Source organism: Schistocerca americana, chromosome 2, assembly GCF_021461395.2.
Source record: "Schistocerca americana isolate TAMUIC-IGC-003095 chromosome 2, iqSchAmer2.1, whole genome shotgun sequence".
NCBI lineage: Eukaryota > Metazoa > Arthropoda > Insecta > Orthoptera > Acrididae > Schistocerca > Schistocerca americana.
In genome coordinates, this window is record NC_060120.1 from 616,713,723 (window position 1) to 616,736,436 (window position 22,714).

Below are 22,714 nucleotides of genomic sequence, written 5' to 3' on the forward strand. Positions count from 1 at the left end.
TGCGGTTCTTGGCCAAACATCAATTCGCAAGGCGCAAAACCAGTTGCATCATGCCTTAAGTTGTTAATTACATTCTCAAAATACTTCATGTGCTCTGCCCAACTTGAGTGTTTCCGAGCACAATAAGTTCTGCAAAGCCTTTTCAATTCTCTCATAATACGTTCACTCATATTTCCTTGGGGGAAATACGCAGATATTTTCAGATGTTTCACTCCGGCCTTATCTAGACATTCCTTAAATCTATCAGAAGTAAATTGAGGCCCACTGTCTGACAGCAAATTCTTCGGAACGCCAACGTTCACGAAGAAATCTTTTTCCAACTTTTCTACCAACGTTTTTGCATTTGCTCTTTTAATTGGGTATAGCTTAACATATTTACTAAATCCATCCACAACAACAAAAACATGGGTGCACACACCTCTCGAAGCAGGAAGAGGGCCAAACAAATCACAAGCCAGTAATTCAAGGGTTTCAGCTGGCTCTACTGAATGCATATCCCCTTGTATTCTGGTGTTAGCAGCACGGACTTTCTGGCGCACTACACAAGATGCTAGACGCTTGGCCACACGGCGGTACATGTTGTCAAACACAACCTTCTCTTTTAATTTTGCAATGCACTTCTTTGCACCGTAGTGCCCATACCTCAGGTGTACATAGTCGATTAGTAAGTCTACATGTTGTGAGGGAAAGCACAGCTTCCACTCAGAAACACCTACCTTTTTCCTCCTAAACAGAATACCTTTATGCAGACAATAGTATTGCGAAACCTTAGGATAGTTCGCACTTCCTAAATAGCTCTTCACTAATTTCAGTTGGTCATCTGCATTCTGCTCACGTCTCAAGTTCTTAATCACTCTCTTTAATGCACTTTCTTCCTTCACTTCGTGCAACGCAAACATTCGTACTTCACTTAGGTCTGTTGCTGTAATTCCCGCGTCATCACAGAGCTCCGCACTTCTAGATAACCCATCAGCTACCAGATTGTCTTTCCCTTGAATATATCTAACTTCAAGGTCAAACTGCTGGAGATAGAATGACCATCTTACCAAACGAGCATTCCTCAACTTACAGGTCTTTAAAAAGGTCAACGCCTTATGGTCACTGTAAACAATTATCTTGTGACCTAATAGATACTGCTCAAACTTCTGTACCCCACATACAATTGCCAATGCTTCCAGTTCTGAGATGCCATAATTTCTCTCTGCTGCCTGTAAAGATCGACTTGCGAAAGCTATAGTCTTGTGCACTTCTTGTTCGTTCTCTATTTCTACTTGGAATACCTCCACAGCTATACCATAGCCACTAGCATCAACAGACATACAGAATGGTTTTTCAAAATCAGGATGATGTAAAATAGGACTATTAATTAAAGATTGTTTAAGCACCTCGAACACGTGTTGACATTCTGCTGTCCAAACCAAAGGGGTATTCTTTTTCAGCAGGAGGTGAAGACAGGGCGCATTAAAAGCCTGATCACTAACAAAACGCCTATAGAAGCCGAAAAGACCGAACATCGATCTCAACTGCTTCTTGTTGCTGGGAGCCTCAAATTTTTCAATGACTGCTAGCTTGCCTGGGTCGGGCAGGATACCTTTTCCACTTATCATATATCCCAAGAAACCTATTTCCTCTTTAATGCACTGTCTTTTCAATCTTTAGTTTCATACCACCTCTCTCAATAGCCTCTAACACTTCCTCTAATAAAGCTGTGTGTTCTTCCCAGGTAGGAGTTGCTATTAAAAGATCATCTACGTAGACTTATTTTATTACTTAAGGCTGGTCCTCAAACATGGCACATCACACGTACGAAGGCACAAACAGAGATATTAAGTCTGAAAGGTACCACACGATATTGGTAACAAACTCCTTCGTACAAGAAAGCTGTGTACTTCCTTGAACTTTCCGCCAGTGGCAAATTCCAATATCCACACGTGATGTCCATAGAAGTTAAGAATTTTACTCCCCGGAACTTTTGCAATAACTCGTCCATGTTCTGCGGTCTATCACTTTCCCTAATCACTATTTCATTCAACCAACGAGCGTCCAGGACCAATCTGACACTCCCGTCTCTTTTTGGTACAACAACAAGAGGATTATTGTACTCACTGATCACTTTTTCAATCACACCCCACTCTAGCATTCTCTGTATCTCCTTTCGAACCGCCTCCTTTCTAGCTACATGTATTTGGTATGGCTTCCTGAAAAACACTTGGCCAGGTTTCACCTTTAATTGACATTCATAACCTTTGACCACGCCAGGTCTATTTGAAAATACCTTATGATGCCTTTTTAAAACCTGTCTCAGTTCTTCCTTCTGATTAGCTGAAATTTTATCGATTTCCTGCAATTTAGCTTCTATTTTGTCCAAAATAATTGCTTCTTCTTCTTCTGTGTTTAGCTTACTTGTACTAAGATTAACACCTTCGTCCCAATATCTCCTATTTTTCAGAACTCGTATAGGCAGCTCCCAAGTATCGTCATTAGTTACTACATGTTTATCAATAAAAGGTACGGTAATTACTCCGGTTATCGGCAAGACCATTTTTAACTGGCTTCTTTCAAAGTCAACAACACTGTGATATTTCGACAAGAAATATATGCCAATTAAAATCTCAATACTGAGATTGTTTACAATTAAGCAAGGATGATCAATTAAATTACCATTAATGTTAAAGGGCAGTAAAGCTTCTTGCTTTACCGTTTTTGACACCTTGCCAGTAGCACCAATTATTCTTAGTCCTGATACCCTCATTACTGTAAGCTTGTCTTTACCAGGTAACGCATCAAAGAAGGACTGAGATATCGCACTCACCTCACTTCCACTGTCTAAGAGACAACGTACATTGATACCCAACATATTCACTATTATTATAGGGTGGCTTATTCTAGGTTGTACAGGTGGTTCCTCAAATTCATCCAATAGTTCCTTTTTGATTTGTCTCCAACTAAAGTGATCGACATCTGTCTTCATTACATTTAGGTCAAAGCGTGTAGGGGTTTCCTGAATTACATTTTCAGCTGCCTTTTCCAGTCGGTCTATTAATTTCAAATCGAAACACCGCACGACTTCATTACATTTAGTTTGCTAAACATGAGCCAAATTACTGTAGTCTGAGCGATTCTGCGCCTTCAGATCAGGCATAACACTAGTTACAGCTAAACCACTTTTACTATTATCGTCGGGTTCCTTCTCCAGTGACAACTGGTCACAGCTACTGGGTTCATCGACCCCCAACAGGCTACCCTCTACATTCTCACTTACCTCCTGTCCTAAATCTATTAGTACAGTATCAACATCCAGCACAGGCACTTTAGATAAGAGCACATCATCCTCATCGTAAATATAAGCATGAATTTCTTCTGCTTCTTCGCCTGACAATTCAGTATTTTGTAGCTCTTCCCTACCGTTACACTGCTGCGCCTTCTCTTCCTCTTCCCACTTAGAAAGCGTCTCTAACACGGTATCTATCAAATGCTGTGAGTGATCTAATATTTCTGCTGTATCCTTAGCTGCTACCGACCCTTCATCCACATGTTCAGTTTGGGTATTCTGATCTGTCTTACCAATTACTGTAATTACTGGCTTAGGAAAAGTAACCGCCTGGTGAGCGCCAGTGTCCTCGTAGACGGGAACTAGTTTTCCTGCCTCGGCCTACTACTGTTTCCTTTATTTCCATTATAGTTAACTGGCACAGCATTGCTTTCCGTACTGTTGTTTACCTGCATAATTTTGTTCGGAACAAAATTACTATCATTTGGATGCCATTGTTGGTTCTGATAATTATTTCTCCAATTCCTACCTCTCTTAGGATGGCAAACACCTACTGTTCTGATGTTTACATTGCCATTCTGCTCGTTCTTAAAAATACTACTAGTGTTATTAGCATTTCTGTTATGTGCTTGCTCCTCATTGGCAGCCACACGATCTACACGTTCCAAATATTCAATGAAACGATCCAGATTGTCTCTAGGGGGAGATATAATTCTAGTTTGCCAATACCATGGCAGTTTGGCTTCAAGACCTAGTATTATCATTTCAGGTTTCAGCTTTTCGTCCAAATGTGACAAACGTGAGATCCATGACCTGGCAAACTCTTTAATAGATTCCTTGCCTACATTGAAGCGTTTTCCACTCCAAAATTCTCTCAACACTTCATTTTGCTTATTACTAGACCAATACTCATTAATGAAAGCAGTTTTAAATTCCGCTAATGTTTTACACTTCAACATAACATCAGCTAACCAACGCATGGCGTCACCTGCTAAATGGCTTCTAATAAATGAGATTTTCTCTCGTTCAGACCAAGTTGATGGAACCACATCTTCAAAATCGTTCCAGAAATCTAGCGGGTGGATATTTTTATCTGGATCGAACCGCAAGAACTGCCGACACCCGATAAATGCGGCGTTTGCAGCTACAACTTGTTGCATACTACCATTACCAGAAGTTACTGAAGCTACTTTACTCTCAATGTTAGCAATGTTAGTACTAATATTTTCTACTCTCATTTCAACATTATCTACTCTTTGAACAATATGAGTAGTATCAGTTTTCAGAATGAGATTTTCACTCTGCAGCGGAGTGTGCGCTGATATGAAACTTCCTGGCAGATTAAAACTGTGTGCCCGACCGAGACTCGAACTCGGGACCTTTGCCTTTCGCGAGCAAGTGCTCTACCACCTGAGCTACCGAAGCACGACTCACGCCTGGTCTCACAGCTTTACTTCTGCCAGTATCTCGTCTCCTACCTTCCAAACTTTACAGAAGCTCTCCTGCGAACCTGCCAGGAAGTTTCATATCAGCGCACACTCCGCTGCAGAGTGAAAATCTCATTCTGAAAACATCCCCCAGGCTGTGGCTAAGCCATGTCTCCGCATTATCCTTTCTTTCAGGAGTGCTAGTTCTGCAAGCACCACTTTTTAAATTATAGCTTCTTTTGCTGATGGCAGATAAAGCTCTCAATTTAAATGCGCAATCAGCACACAGGTAAGTAATCATAATAAAAGGCTGATGTGGCTAAGTCAATTATTTTGGGCGAGAGAATTAATTTAATTACACTACACGCAGTAGACGAGCTCCGAACCTGCCCTTTGGAGATACGCTATCGCTATAGTTTTACAGTTATTGAGTTGAAACTTCATCTTCATGATTATAGCGGATCTCCCTTCTACTTAAATTTAAGCATCCTAGCCTTATTTATTAGCCTACTTAATCTATCTTGCTTCCTTAATTTTTAAGACAAAAACCAGAAAATCATGAATTTCAACTAAAATCTTAATTTGTGAGATCCAGAAGACTGTTTCTATTAATTTATTAAGAAAAAGGAATCTAAATACAAATTTTTAAGTTTCTAGCTCTTTTCTGTTGCGCCAATGATTTTTACAGAAAAACGTCCAAATTTCGAAAATGGTTAAAGTTATCGAACTGATATTCAACACATATTAATTTAGTATTACTCCTGACATGCTAGAAACGTTTTAGGTTATTTACTTGATTTTTAAAGTATTGCGCAACATTTATGACGTCAGAGCTAGTTACAGCGGACTAGGCTGGCACACAATGGAAAGACTGATGTGAATTTATTACGGCGTGAGTAGGCTGCTTCGCTACACGCAGAATGCCGAGAAACACGAACACTGAGGTTTGCCCACGTTTCCGAAGATAATCTTCTTAGCCATAGCACGCTGAAACACACAAACAGCACCAAACTTCCGAGGACGGAAAAGTACTCCCCTGTAAACTATGTCCGGGAGCAGCACAGCCACAAGCTCCTGCCAAGGCGCGATCCAGGGAAATCGCGAGAAAGATGATCCAGCACGAGTATCGTCACCCAGACCTCAGCAAGGAGCAGTCAGACAGGGCAGGAAAGCTGGTAATCAGGCGACGACTCAACCACCGACCCTGGGAGCATCAGCATCAAGTAACACCAGTCCCGGCCAGCGACAGTGCGGAGGGACGCAAAAGGCAATGCTTGCGCCCAAACTTGACTGCCCGCGCACACGCCACCGGGCAGAGACGGCGCAACCCGCCGCAAGGAGGCGGCCCGCAACGGAGAAAGAAACACCACTCGGAGACCCAACGATCGAGAATCGATCGGGAATACCGCCGCCACGGCACATCTAACCTGTTAAAATAAGTGTTTTCATTCTCCCTTGTCGCATGTGGCAATGCTTTGTTTCCAGCTTTCACTACCAACACTACACACGACGTAGATTAGGATTTTACCGTGTGCCACAGAACTACGGAGTTTGTCGCGAAATGCATTGGTCTAAGCTCCATAAGTTTATGATACCGGCATTTTACTTTTGAATGTGGCTTGTAGTGCTTATAACCAAAGTTGATAGTGCGTGGGACTACAGTACCACTAATGTGCTCGACTAAATACATTAGGAACAGCCGAACGATGAGAGGGGGAGGGGGGGGGGGGGGAATTGAGTATTGTTTGTTTAAAACATTTTTAAATTTTTGGGCCACAATATTTTTAATACAAATGCAAGGGATCACTATTTCATTAGAAGGAACATAAAACAGAACCATTAAAACTTACAAGACAGGTAACAAATTTGAGTGTTCTTCCACGATTCGTTTAAGTTATATCCAAATATCCCAATAACGGGTTTAAGATTCTTTAGTTAAGGAAAAATAAACGCAAAACAATACTAAATTTTACAAATGGTAAAAGATAAAAATACCAAACGTAAGGGGCAGAATACGGACGGAAGCGGTGCAAATAAGATGTGATCACTAACATGCTGGTCAAGGCTCGCAGCCACCACATATAGCAAAACAGCCATGTACAAGGTTCTCCCATGCTGCATAGCCACAACCCAAGGCTGGCGTGAGGGACTTGGTTATAACTGACTTATATAACACACCAAAACTCAAAGACAAATGAGTGAACACGTATTACAGTCCCCTTTTTAACGTAATTAAAAAAAGATTGGTACCTCGAGAGAGGCTGTATCTTTTAACAGTTCAAACATGAAATATCAAAAAGGTGGCTCAAATCACCAAACATCCTTCAGAAAAGTTTACAGCAGGTACACTAGTCTGAACGTAACGTATAGAGCCCAGTCAACATGTGAACACACTAAAACAAACGTTTGGCAATAGAAACCAAAAGAGAAAACCTTTTTCCAACCCAAAGGGAAGCCGAGGGTAGCGACACTAGATCGACATGAACGAGCCATTGAGGCACTAAATAAGCAATACGGTTAGGTGTCGAAACAAAGAAGAAAGTGATGCACCACAACAGGTAAAAAGGCAGGCTGCCGAATAATGTTCCAAAACCTGTGCTACACACTTAAGTGCCCAGATCTGAGGAAAACCAGCAACGCTCGAGGATAATTACGGCGCCCACCCAGTCGTAGTAAATCTAGGAGCAGCAAGGCTTCGTCCTCGGAATAAACCAGCGCCAACAGTAACATCTGGGAAACAGCAGATGCCACAGGCCACACATCTTCTGGTCACGGCACGTCTCCGGTGCAGGAACGTCCTCTCTGGCATGTTTACACTGTTTCTTCAAATGTTCAAATGTGTGTGAAATCTTATGGGACTTAACTGCTAAGTCCCTAAGCTTACACACTACTTAACCTAAATTATCCGAAGGACAAACACACACACCCATGCCCGAGGGAGGACTGGAACTTCCGCCGGGACCAGCCGCACAGTCCATGACTGCAGCGCCCTAGACCGCTCAGCTAATCCCGCGCGGCTTACACTCTTTCTCCTTACTTACACTGTTTCTCCTTACTCGCCCAGCGAGCTCCAGAGTCCTTTCGTACCGAGTGCTTCGCAGCCAAAACAGACCACCAGCGACCTGTTCCAACGGCAACCACCAGGAAAAAATCTCTCTGCTCGTTGCCCCAGCTGATCTGCTTAAGCAAACCAAATAGACCCTCAGATCGCAGGACCACAGACGCATTCGCAAGTCAGGTGCGTAGTATCGACCTTGTAGCATGACTCAGCACCCCCCCCCCCCCCCATAAACTCTACCACCAGGGCGAGACTGCCCAACAAGCTTTATTCAGCTGGGGCTAGCACCTTTTACTGAAATGCAGCCCTGAAAGCCTAAGTCTCTTGATGTCACACTTTCCCGCTTGCACCCTACAAAGTTGTTTTATCTGGGAGTAAATCCACATGTCCCACAAGTTAACAAGCTGGGAATTAACTGGGTGGGCAGAAAACGAGAAGTGGGGAAATTGTTTTTCCAAATGCAAATAGAACACTAGATAATTATTATCAACTCAGGATCTGTCTCTTGTTCCTCCTCTAAGTTCGTAAACAAAGCCAGCACCTCAGCAAGAACAGCTCTGACGATTTCCAGCTCATCAGAGGGTCAAGCGAAACCTCCCGCCCCCTTGCTTCTCGAATATGCAGCTGCATTCATTAGCCATCACGTTCTCACTGCCCCAACATGCCCACCAAGAACTTGAAAGCCAATAGGTGCACTGTCCAATGAGCAATGCCGATGGTCTTACAAGGGCGAGCCAGAACTCGTGTAAGGGACAGTTCCAATCTGTGACAGACTCAGTAGCGGCCTTTCATTCCTCCGCCAATGGTACGTGGTAATATGCTTGATTTAGATCAAGTACCGTGAAGTACTGGGTACCAGTGAACCAGGTGAAGTAATGGTAAAGGTCAGGAAGAGGGGCAGATTCAAGAACTATCTTCCAATTCAAGGCGCGATAATCCACCATAGGAAGGAAACCATCTCCATCTGCCTTTTTGACCAAAAATATGGGCGGTGCATAGGGGGAAGTCGAAGGATGAGTCTCACCGTCTGCTAACATTGTCAACTTCCTGTTTTAACGCTTTCATCTTAGGCAGTGAAAGTGTATATTGAGACTGCCTAATGGGCTCTCGCTCCAATAATTGAATTCAGTACTCTATTTCATTCGTCATATCTAACCTGGCGATTAACATGTGGGGGAAATCGCGAAGTAGATGCACCACCTGTTGTGCCTCTTTATTAGGTAAGACTCAGCTCAAACTCACAGATTCAGAACACCTTGACAATGAGTATGCTTGCAGAACAAAATCTTTAAAGAGGTGTGAAATCCGAAATAAGACGCCCTTAACATAATCCAGCACCAACCAAAATTTTCCTATACAATCGCACCCTAACAGGAGTTTGTTACAAAACCCCTTCACCACAGTGACCTGAACAGCCCAGCAAACTTCCCCATACGGCAATACACATGCAGTGTGCCTACCGAACCCAATTGTTGCCCATTAACTGCCGTACAGCTCCCTCCATTGGACTGTACCTTGGGTAGACTGCAAATACGTCGATACCTGGAATACCACCGGTATTCCAACAAGGACATAATACTTCCAGAGTCGAGCAAGGCATACACTGGCTCATGGTTGAGGTAAGTGCAAGCGAAAGGCAAAGAAGGACCTTTAACACCTGCCACCTTGTGACAAGCTCACGGAGAAGTATGTGAGGCTGAGTGCCACTTTTACTCTCACGTCAGCTGTTCGAAGGCTATCCTTAGGGAAGCCACCAATTCAGAATAAAATGCCTGGATTCACAGCAATGAAAGCAAAGCCTTTGTATCCTCTTGCCCTTGCCCGAGTTCTTCGGTTTAGCGTTAACTACATGCGCTACCTGCTTATCAGAGCTGTGCCTTGCCTCCGCTTGAGAAACCCCAATGATATTAGTAACCGAAAGATCTAGGTCTCGGCTGGTTACTGGTTCTTTAAAAAACAAAATGAGAGAACGATCCTCAATTCCCTGTGCAATAACACTGACTACCTGTGTCTGATAATTTCACATTGAAAGCGACCCTGGTGGCACACACTTCAGTTATTTATTTAGATATTCCCAGTGTGGTGAATGCGGAAAGCGTGCAGATTAACTACAATAAATCACGCCGAACACTTTCGGAAAGCCGTTCTCTTAAAATGCATGTATGCAACTCTCATATGCCATCCTGACTAGCTAAGACAGTCACTTAGCGAAACTTTACACAAAGGGGGGTATCACCTCAAAAGCTACCTCCCAAAGAATATTAAAAACACTGATCTGCCTTTCCAGGTCGACTGAAAACATCAGATAATTTACTAACAAGTAACAGCATCAATTGATAAATAATCTATTTCTTTTTTTGCACTGAAAAGGGCGAAATAACCAGAGTCACACCCAATTGGGCCTCCTGAAACCCCTTGGTCCTGATTGGAGTTTTCCATTTTCACACCGCCCTCCAGCTCTCAGCAAGGCTATTATCCCAACAAGTAAATCGCTAACCCTGCCTTTTAAAGGAGGATCAGTCGTTGGCAAACTTAAATCCTCAGTGTGAGTCGTTCAGTCAGTAATTTGCTCCTGAAGCCTGTAGATTTGGGACCAAGAAGGGGAACTGACTTATAAAACATTTATATTCTTGCCCAAGTCGCTGAAAAAGGCTAAACAGCATCCCAACCTGGCACCTACCTCCCCAATATGCTCTGGTATAATTTGCACTGGGAGCCCAAGAACGCCATGAACATAAATCCAGTACATCACCGTCTTCGAATTGGCAACAAATCTTTACCTCGTTCCTGAGCTGTTCCTTGCTCAGTACACCCAGCCCGATCATCTGGTGTGGTTCCATGTCCGTCAGAGAAAACCTGCAAACAACTGGTAGTCTCTGAACTGACTGCAAAATTAACCAAAACCTAAAAATTACAAATATAGAAACAAACAATGCTCAGTAGACCAGAAACCCAGAAAGTAAACAAAAGTAAACAACAAAACCACACTCGTACTACCAGAATGGTACCAGTGCATCTTTTCAACTTAACGTGTTTGGAATGGCGAGACTACTGGGGGAGGGGGGAATTGAGAATTTTTTCTTTTAAACATTTTTAAATTTATTGGGCCACAAAATTCTTATTACAAATGCAAATTGAGCACCACATAATTATTGTGAATTAAAGTGATTTCAACAAAGGAATTACTATTTCAACAGAAAGAACATAAAACAGAGCCATTAAAAGTTAAGATAGGTAACATTTGAATGACCTTTCAAGAGCCATTTAAGTTTGATCTAAATGTCCTAATAAACAGGTTTAAGATTCACACAATAGTAAACTTTAAGAACAGTAAAAGATTAAAATTCTAAACATAATGGGCGGTATACAGACAGAAGTGATGCCTGTAAGGCATTATCACCAACAGCGTGTCCTAGGACCAGTCAAGGATCCCAGCCGCCACCTCTACCAAAACAGCCATGCGCTAGGTAAACCCTGGCCGTGCAGCCACATGCCAAGGCTGGTGGGAGGGACAAGATTATAAATGACTTCAATAACACACCAAAACTCTTTAAGACAAGAGCGGAAACGTCTATTACAATCCCCCTTTTTAAAGAATTAAAAAAAAAGAGGGGTCCCTCGAGACAGGTTGTAACTTAACAGATTCAACATATCAAAAGGTGGCTTAAATCTCCAAACATCCTTAAAAAAAATTACGGTATATACACTAGCCTGAACATAACATATAAAGCTCATCAAGAGGTGAACACGATAAAACAGAAACGTTTGGCAATAGAAGCCAAAAGCAAAAACTATTCCATCCAAGGGCGAAGCGGAGCGTAGCATCGCTAGATCGACATGAACACACCAAAGGCGCACTAAGTAAGCAATACGGTTGTGTGTCGAAATAAAGAAGCATGTGATTCACCACAGAGAAAAAGAAAATTCAGGCTGTCGAATAATGTCCCATAAACTTTGCTACACACTCCAGTGCCTGGACCTGAGGAAAACCACCAATGCACGAGGCACTCACCATGTCTTAATAAATCCAGGAGCAGCAAGGCATCTCGATCCTGATAAAACTGCATCAACAGCGAGATCTGGAAAACAGAGGTTGCCATATGCCGCATGTCTTCTGGTCACAGCGCGTCTCCGATGCAGGAACGTCCTCTTTGCCGTGTTTACGCTGTTTCTCCTTACTCGCCCAGCGAGCTCCGAAGTCCTTTAGTACTGAGCGCCTCGTAACTAAATCAAACCGCCAGCGACCTCTTTAAAGGGCAAGCACCAGAAAAAAATCTCTGCCCGCTACAACAGCACACTCTAAGCACACCAAAGTGAGCCTCACACTGCAGCACCTCAGACGTACTTGTGACAAGGAATAGTAAATCTTGGTGCCGATCGGGTACTCTCGGCATCTCTTAGCGCTTCCACCAGGTGGCAGTCAGCGAAAGTTTACAGTTGTTCTCTGTGCACAGTTCGCGTGTTTTGGTTATAGTGCGTTTGTTAACGTTAATGCTGCTCTAATTTGAAAAATGTAAAAACATAGTTGCACTTTGTGCTTCGCAACGTGTGGCCGTAATAAAAGTCTACATCGCCAAAATGTCCAGCATTTAACCAGGATAATCAAAATTTCCGTAAAAATTAAACTTCCTACCACAAGGCGGTGTCGGTGATACAGTTTAGTAACACGGTGGTGTATAGCTCTCAGGGTCCTTAGGAAACCTAAAAAAAAGATATGTGGTATCTTCTTCTTGTCGTTACTGCATTTTATTGCGTTACGCTACGTTCTCATTTGTAAAAACCAAAATAAACAACTATTCGCCTTCGTTTTCACGATCGCGCCGAACTCAACAGTTTAACTTACTGGCCGCTTGGCGCGCTGCTGGCGTAGTAAGCAACAAAATCGTGGCAAGTGTCGCGACTGTTATGTTAGAATGTGGTACTAGTCACCACGCTCCAACGGCAGGCAACTGTCAGTTCTGCTTGGCAGTAATTTGGTCAATGGTAAAAATCTGGAACTTTGTGGCAACAAAGTAAGGGCAATGAGTTCCCGTATGTACACTATGTCATTAAAAGTATCCGGACACCTAGCTGAAAATGACTTATAAGTTCGTGGAGCCGTCCATCGGTAATGCTGGAATTCAATATGGTGTTGGACCACCCTTAGCTTTGATGACAGCTTCCACTCCCGCAGGTATACGTTCAATAAGGTGCTGCAAGGTTTCTTAGCGAACTCCAGCCCATTCTTCACGGAGTGCTGCACTGAGGAAAGGTATCGATGTCGGTCGGTGAAGCGTGACGAAATCGGCATTCCAAAACATCCCAAAGGTGTTCTATAATATTCAGGTCAGGAATCTGTGTAGGCCAGTCCATATGTCATTGACATGTAACCACTCCGCCACAGGCCGTGCATTATTAACAGGTGCTCGATCGTGTTGAAAGAGGCAATCGCCATTCCAGAATTGCACTTCAACAGTGGGAAGCAAGAAGGTGCTTAAAACATTAATGTAGGCGTGTGCTGTGATAGTGCCACGCAAAACAACAAGCGGTGCAAGCCGCCGACATAAAAAACACGATCACACCATAACACCACCGCCTCCGAATTTTACTGTTGGCACTACACACGCTGGCAGATGACGTTCACCGGGCATTCGCCATACTCACACCTTGCCATCGGATCGCCACATTGTGTACCGTGATTCGTCACTCCACACAACGTTTTTACACTGTGTCAGTCGTCCAATGTTTATGTACCTTACAGCAAGCGAGGCCTTATTTGGCATTTACCGACGTGATGTGTGGCTTATGAAAAAAATGGTTCAAATGGCTCTGAGCACTATGGGACTTAACAGCTGTGGTCATCAGTCCCCTAGAACTTAGAACTACTTAAACCTAACCAACCTAAGGACATCACACACATCCATGCCCGAGGCAGGATTCGAACCTGCGACCGCAGCAGTCGCGCGGTGCCGGACTGCGCGCCTAGAACCGCGAGACCACCGCGGCCGGCTGTGGCTTATGAGCAGCCGCTTGACCATGAAATCCAAGTTTTCTCATGTTTTGTCGAAGTACTTGCTGTGGATCCCGATGTAGTTTGAAATTCTTTTGTGATGGTCTGGCTAGACACACATTACGGCCCTCTTCAACTGTCGGTGGTCTCTGTCAATTAACGAACGAGGTCGGCCTGTACGCTTTTGTGCTGTACATATCCCTTCACGTTTCCACTTCACTGTCACATCGGAAACAGAGGACCTAGGGATGTTTAGGAGTGTGGAAATCTTGCGTACAGACGTATGACACAAGTGACACCCAATCACCTGACCATGATCGAAGTCCGTGAGTTCCACGGAGCCGCCCCATTCTGCTCTCTCACTATGCCTAACGACTACTGAGGTCGCTGATATGGAGTACCTGGCAGTAGGTGGCAGCACAATGCAACTAATACGAAAAACGAATGTTTTTGGAAATGTCCGAATACTTTTGATCACATAGTGTAGCTACCTTACATGGCCTCAGTGGGTTTTATTTCAGTTTTGTCCTGCAGAGATCTGTTGTGCCTAATTAGTGTAAACTGTGACGATTAGTATTAAAATCTTATATTACAAATTTAATGATCCCAAAAATCGTTACAGATAGCATCTGTTTGCGCTAAGTTACTAACATAAAATTTTATTATGCGCTACCTCAACATATTATATGGGTAGTAAAATAATGCATTCAAAAGTTCGTATGATAACGTGCTGTTGAATAACAACCACACAGTTCCAAAAGCGCATGTCGAGATGTAGGCCACACAGTAAAAGGGCATATTGGGAGGCAGTTTCTTAGCCAGTATTGTGCAGTATTTCCTAGTGAAGCAATGGTTCAGTTCATGAATCTTAGTTCACTCAGATTCTGAGGAGAAATGGAGCTGGTGTTATTACATGAGACAACAAAAAAAACTCCCAGTGAATTGACTTTGGTGTTTGGGTTTCCTGACAAACGGTTCACTAACTACTCCCGCTAAATCGGAGTCATTTCCGCGAGGTATACAAGCTTGTGCGGAAATCTGTCCGTTTTGCAGGTAGCGGAGCCCAAATACCATTTGGTATTGAAGAAAAACTGTTGTATACTCGAAGTAAGTTTAATGTAAATTTCTTACGAAAATAAGTTAAATGTAAATCATATACAGGGTGTCTCTCCTAAGAGTGGTCAGGCGCATTTTCTTTGGTGTGTCGGCAGGTATCTGCAATTTCGTTTTTGCAGTATGTAATTGGAGTCAGCCTAAATAAATCCTGCTCTCACGTCTTTCATGCGACGCCCGGCATCGATGGAAAGCATAGGTTTGTATCCCATTACAAACAAAATGGTTTTTAAAGTGGCATCTTACTTGCGCGTTCGACAGAGCAGTCTTAAATTAGTGTAGTACTATATTTGTTTTATCGATACGTAATACAGTAAAACACGAAGAATAACCAGTATTCCTGCAGCTACAGCACGCCCTGGTCCGCGATGACTACTGCCGTCATGCAGAAGCGCTGCTCTTTCGCTGCTGGAATACTAATTATACTGCGTGTTTTACTGCCCTTGTTAATACATGTTGTTGTTGTGGTCTTCAGTCCTGGGACTGGTTTGATGCAGCTCTCCGTGCTACTCTATCCTGTGCAGGCTTCTTCGTCTCCCATTACCTACTGCAACCTACATCCTTTTGAATCTGCTTAGTGTATTCATCTCTCGGTCTCCCTCTAGGATTTTTACCCTCCACGCTGCCCTCCAATACTAAATTGATGATCTCTTGATGCCTCAGAAAATGTCCTACCAACCGAGCCCATCTTCTAGTAAAGTTGGGCCACAAACTTCTCTTCTCTCCAATCCTGTTCAATACCTCCTCATTAGTTATGTGATCTACCCATCTAATCTTCAGCATTCTTCTGTAGCACCACATTTCGAAAACTTCTATTCTCTTCTTGTCCAAACTATTTATCGTCCATGTTTCACTTCCATGCGTGGCTACACTCCATACAAATACTTTCAGAAACGACTTCCTGACACTTAAATCTATACTCGATGATAACAAATTTCTCTTCTTCACAAACGCTTTCCTTGCCATTGCCAATCTACATTTTATATCCTCTCTACTTCGACCATCATCAGTTATTTTGCTCCCCAAATAGCAAAACTCCTTCACTACTTTAAGAGTCTCATTTCCTAATCTAATTCCCTCAGCATCACCCGACCTAATTCGGCTACATTCTATTATCCTCGTTTTGTTTTTGTTGATGTTCATCTTATATCCTCCGTTCAAGACACTATCCATTCCTTTCAACTGCTCTTCCAAGTCCTTTGCTTTCTCTGACAGAATTACAATGTCATCGGCGAACCTCAAAGTTTTTATTTCTTCTTCATGGATTTTAATACGTACTCCGAATTTTTCTTTTGCTTCCTTCAATGGTTGCTCAATATACAGATTGAATAACATCGGGGATAGGCTACAATCGTGTCTCACTCCCTTCCCAACCACTGCTTCCCTATCATGTCCCTCGAATCTTATAACTGCCATCTGGTTTCTGTACAAATTGTAAATATCCTTTCGCTCCCTGTATTTTACCCCTGCCACCTTCAGAATTTGAAAGAGAGTATTCCACTCAACATTGTTGAAAGCTTTCTCTAAGTCTACAAATGCTAGAAACGTAGGTTTGCCTTTCCTTAATCTAGCTTCTAAGATAAGTCGTAAGGTCAATACTGCATCACGTGTTCCAATATTTATACGGAATCCAAACTGATCTTCCCCGAGATCGGCTGCTATTAGTTTTTCCATTCGTCTGTAAAGTATTTTGCAGCTGTGGCTTATTAAACTGATTGTTCGGTAATTTTCACATCTGTCAACACCTGCTTTCTTTGGGATTGGAATTATTATATTCTTTTTGAAGTCTGAGGGTATTTCGCCTGTCTCATACATCTTGCTCACCAGATGGTAGAGTTTTGTCAGGACTGGCTCTCCCAAGGCTATCAGTAATTATAATGGAATGTTGTCTACTCCCGGGGCCTTATTTCGACTCAGGTCTTTCAGTGCTCTGTCAAAGTCTTCACGCAGTATCATACATCCCATTTCATCTTCATCTACATTCTCTTCCATTTCCATAATATTGTCCTCAAGTACATCGCCCTTGTATAGACCTTCTATATACTCCTTTCACCTTTCTGCTGTCCCTTCTTTGCTTAGACTGGGTTTCCATCTGAGCTCTTGATATTCATATAAGTGGTTCTCTTTTCTCCAAAGGTCTCTTTAATTTTCCTGTAGGCTGTATCTATCTTACCCCTAGTGAGATAAGCCTCTACATCCTTACATTTATCCTCTAGCCATCCCTGCTTAGCCATTTTGCACTTCCTGTCGATCTCATTTTTGAGACGTTTGTATTTCTCTTTGCCTGCTTCATTTACTGCATTTTTATATTTTCTCCTTTCATCAATTAAATTCAATATTTCTTCTGTTACCCAAGGAGTTCTACTAGCCCTCGTCTTTTTACCTACTTGATCCTTTGCTGCCTCCACTACTTCATCCCTCAAAGCTACCCATTCTTCTTCTAATGTATTTCTTTCCCCCATTCCTGTCAATTGTTCCCTTATGCTCTCCCTAAAACTCTGTACAACCTCTGGTTGAGTCAGTTTATCCATGTCCCATCTCCTTAAATTGCCACCTTTTTGCAGTTTGTTCAGTTTTAATCTACAGTTCATAACCAATAGATTGTGGTCAGAGTCCACATCTGCCCCAGGAAATATCTTACAATTTAAAACCTGGTTCCTAAATCTCTGTCTTACCGTTATAGAGGGTGTTACAAAAAGGCACGGCCAAACTTTCAGGAAACATTCTTCACACACAAATAAAGAAAAGATGTTATGTGGACATGTGTCCGGAAACGCTTAATTTCCATGTTAGAGCTCATTTTAGTTTCGTCAGTATGTACTGTACTTCCTCGATTCACCGCCAGTTGGCCCAATTGAAGGAAGGTATTGTTGACTTCGGTGCTTGTGTTGACATGCGACTCATTGCTCTACAGTACTAGCATCAAGCATATCACGAACGTGGTTTTGCAGTCAGTGCAATGTTTACAAATGCGGAGTTGGCAGATGCCCATTTGAAGTATGGATTAGCACGGGGCAATAGCCGTGGCCGCAGTACGTTTGTATCGAGACAGATTTCCAGAACGAAGGTGTCCCGACAGGAAGACGTTCGAAACAATTGATCGGCGTCTTAGGGAGCACGGAACATTCCAGCCTATGACTCGCGACTGGGGAAGACCTAGAACGACGAGGACACCTGCAATGGACGAGGCAATTCTTCGTGCAGTTGACGATAACCCTAATGTCAGCGTCAGAGAAGTTGCTGCTGTACAAGGTAACGTTGACCACGTCACTGTACGGAGAATGCTACGGGAGAACCAGTTGTTTCCGTACCATGTATAGCGTGTGCAGGCACTATCAGCAGCTGATTGGCCACCACGGGTACACTTCTGCAAATGGTTCATCCAACAATGTGTCAATCCTCATTTCAGTGCAAATGTTCTCTTTACGGATGAGGCTTCTTTCCAACGTGATCAAATTGTAAATTTTCACAATCAACATGTATGGGCTGACGACAATACGCACACAATTGTGCAATCACGTCATCAACACAGATTTTCTGTGAACGTTTGGGCAGGCATTGTTGGTGATGTCTTGATTGGGCCCCATGTTCTACCAACTAGGCTCAATGGAGCACGTTATCATGATTTCGTACGGGATACTCTACCTGTGCTGCTAGAACATGTGCCTTTACAAGTACGACACAACATGTGGTTCATGCAAGATGGAGCTCCTGCACATTTCAGTCGAAGTGTTCGTACGCTTCTCAACAACAGATTCGGTGACCGATGGGTTGGTAAAGGCGGACCAATTCCATGGCCTCCACGCTCTCCTGACCTCAACCCTCTTGACTTTCATTTATGGGGGCATTTGAAAGCTCTTGTCTACGCGACCCCGGTACCAAATGTAGGGACTCTTCGTGCTCGTATTGTAGACGGCTGTGATACAATACGCCATTCTCCAAACCTGCATCAGCGCATCAGGGGTTCCATGCGACGGAGGGTGGATGCATGTATCCTCGCTAACGGAGAACATTTTGAACATTTCCTGTAACAAAGTGTTTGAAGTCACGCTGGTAAGTTCTGTTGCTGTGTGTTTCCATTCCATGATTAATGTGATTTGAAGAGAAGTAATAAAATGAGCTCTAACATGGAAAGTAAGCGTTTCCGGACACATCTCCACACAACATATTTTCTTTCTTTGTGTGTGAGGAATGTTTCCTGAAAGTTTGGCCGTACCTTTTTGAAACACCATGTATAATCTATCTGAAACCTGTCAGTATCTCCAGGCTTCTTCCATGTATACAACCATCTTTCATGATTCTTGAACCAAGTGTTAGCTATGATTAAGTTGTGCTCTGTGCAAAATTCTACCAGGCGGCTTCCTCTTTCATTTCTTACCCCCAATCCATATTCACCTACTACGTTTCCTTCTCTCCCCTTTCCTACTACCGGATTCTAGTCACCCATGACTATTAAATTTTCGTCTCCCTTCAGTATCTGAATAATTTCTTTGATTTCATCACACATTTCTTCAATTTCTTCGTCATCTGCAGAGCTAGTTGGCATATAAACTTGTACTACTGTGGTAGGCGTGGGCTTCTTGGCCACAATAATGCGTTCACTATGCTGTTTGTAGTAGCTTACCCGCACTCCTATTTTTTTTATTCATTATTAAACCTACTCCTGCATTACCCCTATTTGATTTTGTATTTATAATACTGTATTCGCCTGACCAAAAGTCTTGTTCCTCCAGCCACCGAACTTCACCAATACCCACTGTATCTAACTTTAACGTATCCATTTCCCTTTTTAAATTTTCTAACCTACCTGCCCGATTAAGGGATCTGACATTCCACGCTCCGATCCGTAGAATGCCATTTTCCTTTCTCCTGATAACGACGTCCTCTTGAGTAGTCCCCGCCCGGAGATCCTAATGTGGGACTATTTTACCTCCGGAATATTTTACCCAAGAGGATGCCATCATCATTTAACCATACAGTAAAGCTGCATGCCCTCGGGAAAAATTACGGCTGTAGTTTCCCCTTGCTTTCAGCCGTTCGCAATACCAGCACAGCAAGGCCGTTTTGGTTAGTGTTACAAGGCCAGATCAGTCAGTCATCCAGACTGTTGCCCCTGCAACTACTGAAAAGGCTGCTGTCCCTCTTCAGGAACCACGCGTTTGTCTGGAATCTCAACAGATACCCCACCGTTGTGATTGCACTTACGGTACGGCTATCTGTATCGCTGAGGCACGCAAGCCTCCCCACCAACGGCAAGGTCCATGGTTCACGGGGGGTGTTAATACATATCGAAAAGAAAAATATCGCACTAGACTAATCTGAAACTACTGTTGCGAGTGGGTACGTAAAATACCGATTTTAAAATCATTTTATTTGTAACGGGACTCAAAGCGAAGCTTTCCGTCGATGTTGGGCGCCATATGAAAGACGTGATAAACAGAATTTGTTTGTGATGACTGTAACAAAAGGGATACTCTGTATATAGCTTTAAGGGTAATTATGAAAACTGTTGACAATGTTTATGAACTGATTATGAGATCGAGCAGGTGTTGAATGCATGTTGTGGCGTCTCTTCATGAACTGCTTCGTAATTTAGGAAAGATTCTCGTTTTTCAAAGTAATTCCACGTATGTAATGGAAATAACAGGATGCTACAGAGTTATGATGTATGTAAAGCGTCATGTTTTGTCTCAGAGTAAGCATACAGTAAGGAGCTAGCGCTCCTGATTTGTTTCATGATTCAGTATATTATTCAAAACAAAGACTCGTCTGTTCTATTCGATTCTCTTCTGATTGTCTTTATGTTTACCAGTGCGATTGCTGCCTTTGTTCTGTTGAATGTAGGTATCTGCATTTAATTGAAATAATAACTACTGAAAAGAGTCTTTCAACTTTCTCTACATCATTTCCTGTGCTTTACTGTTCCGAAACATTAAAGTTAAATGTGGCCACTGCAGTTGTACTAGTGGAAGCTAGTGTCGTTTGCGTAACGCCATTAACTTATTTTAGTTCTCAATAGGCATTACTTGTGCGTAGCATTCAAGAGAACCTGCGCATAGTTTATTTGCTTTCGAGGTACGATACTTCATTGGATTACGCGCAGTAGGTAATTTTATAGCAGATATATATTTGAAACGCAACCATACAAGCCGAAGCTATCCAGTAACTTTTGCTTGAGCAGAAATCAGTTTGTTTTCTTTTAACAAAGAAAATAATCTGATCCAATTATCAGTAAAAAGGACAGTTTTACGTGCAGTCTTTGTTAATAAATATGTACTAAACTCAGAGATATTATTTAACTTAGATAGCCATTTCTCTCAGTTGGGCCGAATTTATAGCTGATCCTCTTGAAATATTACTGCTACCTATAAAAGAAAGATTTCTTGATTCACTTGTAACTTCCACGGACCTATTAAAATGTGAAGGATACACTATTGTCTTCTCCAGAGTAATAAGGAATTGTAGGGTCCTAAGCGTTTGGAATTCTTGAGCTGAGGTAGTCGAAATTATTGGAAGAGATGCTTCAGCCTGTGGAACTATGCGATGTGCACTCAATGAACTCTACGTCGAGCAATGTGTGGTGCAGGCGGAAGCAGGCGCGCTGTCCTACTTTGTGCCTCAAATTGCGATGTCGTACACTGAGGTGAAGGAGGACATTGGGTTGTGGGGGAGGAGACCAGACAGCGAGGTCATCGGTCTCATCGGATTAGGGAAGGACGGGGAAGGAAGTCGACCTTTCAAAGGAACTATCCCGGCATTTGTCTGGAGCGATTTAGGGAAATCACGGAAAACCTTAATCAGGATGACCGGACGCGGGATTGAACCGTCGTCCTCCCGGATACGAATCCAGTGTGCTAACCACTGCGCCACCTCGCTCGGTGACGAAAGTCATGGGAAAGCGAACGCATATATATATAGATGGCGGTAGTATCTCGTACACAATATCTAAGATAGTTGTTTATTGGTTGAGTTGTCTCTTGTACTCAGATGATTCGTGTGCAAATGTTTCCGAGGTGACTGAGGCCGCACAACTCGAATTAATAGACTTTGAACGCGTAATAGTAATGCATGGGACATTCCCTTTAGAATATCAGGGAGTTCAGTATTCCAAGATCCACAGAGTCAAGAGTGTACCGAGAACAGCAAATTTCAGGGATTATCTCTCACTGCGAACATTGCAGTGGCAGAAGACCTTCGCTTAACGACCGAGAGCAGCGGCGTATGCGTGTAGTTGTCAGTGCTAAAAGACAAGCAACACCGCGCGAAATAACCGCAGAAATCAGTGTGGGACGTACGACGAACGTGCCATTGGCAGCGGGTGTAACTTTGCTAACAGTCTGGAATATCCTGCAACCCCTCTCTTGGGATCATGACCATAATTGGTTGGACCCTAGACGACTGGAAAACCTCGGCCTGGTCAGATGAGTCCCGATTTCAGTTGGTAACAGCTAATGGTAGGGTCCCAGTGTGGCGCAGACCCCGCGAAGCCAAGAATCCAAATTAACAACAAGGCACTGTGCAAGCTCTTGGTGACTCCACTATGGTGTGGGCTGGGTTTACATGGAATCGACTAGGTCCTCAGGTCGAACTGAACCGACCACTACCGGAAAAGTTTATGTTCGGCTACTTGGAGATCATTTCCAGCCATTCATGGTCTTCATGTTTCCAAACATCTATGTGCCGTGTTACCTGGCCACAACTGTTCGCAGTTGTTTTGAAGAAAATTCTGGACAATTCGAGCGAATGATTTGTCCGCGCAGCTCGCCCGACGTGAATCCCATAGAACTTCATGGGACACAATCGAGAGATCAGTTCGTGCACAAAATCCAGCAACAACAACACTTCTCTATTACGGA

At 43.0% G+C, this 22,714-nt stretch overlaps 1 protein-coding gene across 1 annotated transcript in view; it reads left to right on the top strand.

Annotated features, from left to right (window-relative positions):
• The window catches only part of LOC124594256 (insulin-like growth factor-binding protein complex acid labile subunit), a 236,441-nt gene that overhangs the window by 140,069 nt on the left and 73,658 nt on the right, over positions 1-22,714 (top strand). The window lies entirely within an intron of this gene.